Genomic DNA, 2,293 nt, shown 5'->3' with positions numbered 1-2,293 from the left:
TTTCACGCCGAGGATCGACTCACACCACGGTGGCACGTGGGACAGCCCTGTGGGAAAGCCTCAAGCGAAAACAGCAGATCCTTTGATCCACAAGACGGGAAGCGTGACATTGCTGCTACAGCCTGGAATGAAAGCGCACGTGGATGCCCCCACTCGAGACGTGGCCTGACTCCCCTGGGGAACCTCCAGAAGTACCCAAAGATCCATGTCAGCCCCTGAAAGGAATCCTCGGTTCCGGCCCTGACTCCACACAAGATTTTTGGCCCCGGTATCGACGGGAGAGGAATCCCGAGAGGCCCCCTAGCAACTCGCATGTGACTGGCCTTTCCTGAGGCCACCAGGGCGGTTCCCTGAGGTCCCCGTCGTAACTCGAGAACACCTGCCGCAACTCGAGAAAATCCAGTAAGTTCTCCCTTTCAGGCGAGATGAGGCCTATTTTCGATGAGGCGTCTGGAGACTAATGACACCTAACCTCTGGAACTTCGAAAGGGTCTTTCACACCCTTGCTGCAACTCAAGAAGTTCACCGCCATACCCGTCTCCACTCGAGAGGAAGCACGATGGTCCCGCCCACATCCAGAGGAGCCCCGTTTCCCCCTCGGAGCTCGAGATGAGGGATCCTTTCCCTGCTTTCAACGGGAAAGAATTTCCGGCGTTCCCGACGCATCTCAAGAGGAGGCACTCTCAACAGGAAAGGCGAGAGGAGCTCCATGGTCGTACCACCATTCCAAGATTCCCCAGATGCCTCAGTCCATTCCAGAGGAACCTCTTTGCCCTGCACTGGCTCTTCTTTCACGCCGAGGATCGACTCACACCACGGTGGCACGTGGGACAGCCCTGTGGGAAAGCCTCGAGGGAAAGCCTCGAGGGAAAACCACACATCCTTTGATCCACGCGACGGAAAGCGTGACATTGATGCTACAGCCTGGAGGGAAAGCGCACGTGCATTCCCCCACTCGAGACGAGGCCTGACTCCCCTGGGGAGACTCCAGAAGTACCCAAAGATCCATATCAGCCCCTGAGAGGAATCCTCGGTTCCGGCCCTGACTCCACACAAGATTTTGGGCCCCGGTATCGACGGGAGAGGAATCCCGAGAGGCCCCCTAGCAACTCGCATGGGGAATGGCCTTTCCTGAGGCCACCAGGGCGGTTCCCTGAGGTCCCCGTCGTAACTCGAGAACACCTGCCGCAACTCGAGAAAATCCAGGAAGTTCTCCCTTCCAGGCGAGATGAGGCCTATTTCCGATGAGGCGTCTGGAGAATAATGACACCTAACCTCTGGAACTTCGAAAGGGTCTTTCACACCCTTGCTGCAACTCAAGAAGTTCACCGTCATACCCGTCTCCACTCGAGAGGAAGCACGATAGTCTCGCGCACATCCAGAGGAGCCCCGTTTCCCCCTCGAAGCTCGAGATGAGGGATCCTTTCTGTGCTTTCAATGGGAAAGAATTCCCGGTGTTCCCGTCGCATCTCAAGAGGAGGCACTCTCAACAGGAAACGCAAGAGGAACTCCATGGTCGTACCATTCCAAGAGTCCCCCAGATTTCTCAGTCCATTCCAGAGCAACCTCTTTGCCCTGCACTGGCTCATCTTTCACGCCGAGGATCGACTCACACCACGGTGGCACGAGGGACAGCCCTGTGGGAAAGCCTCGAGGGAAAACCACAGATCCTTTGATCCACGCGACGGGAAGAGTGACATTGCTGCTACAGCCTGTAAGAAAAGCGGACGTGCATGCCCCCACTCGAGAAGAGGCCTGACTCACCTGGGAAGACTCCAGAAGTACCCAAAGACCCATGTCAGCCCCTGAAAGGAATCCTCGGTTCCGGCCCTGACTCCACACAAGGATTTTGGCCCCGGTATCAACGGGAGAGGAATCCCGAGAGGCCCCCTAGGAACTCGCATGGGGACTGGCCTTTCCTGAGGCCACCAGGGCGGGGCCCTGAGGTCCCCATCGTAACTCGAGAACACCTGCCGCAACTCGAGAAAATCCAGGAAGTTCTCCCTTCCAGGCGAGATGAGGCCTATTTCCGATGAGGCGTCTGGAGACTAATGACACCTAACCTCTGGAACTTCGAAAGGGTCTTTCACACCCTTGCTGCAACTCAAGAAGTTCACCGCCATACCCGTCTCCACTCGAGAGGAAGCACGATGGTCCCGCCCACATCCAGAGGAGCCCCGTTTGCCCCTCGTAGCTCGAGATGAGGAATCCTTTCCCTGCTTTCAATGGGAAAGAATTCCCGGCCTTCCCGTCGAATCTCAAGAGGAGGCACTCTCAACAGGAAAGGCGAGAG

This window comes from Capricornis sumatraensis, unplaced genomic scaffold (assembly GCF_032405125.1).
Source record: "Capricornis sumatraensis isolate serow.1 unplaced genomic scaffold, serow.2 scaffold10, whole genome shotgun sequence".
Lineage (NCBI taxonomy): Eukaryota > Metazoa > Chordata > Mammalia > Artiodactyla > Bovidae > Capricornis > Capricornis sumatraensis.
This window is presented reverse-complemented; position numbering follows the sequence as displayed.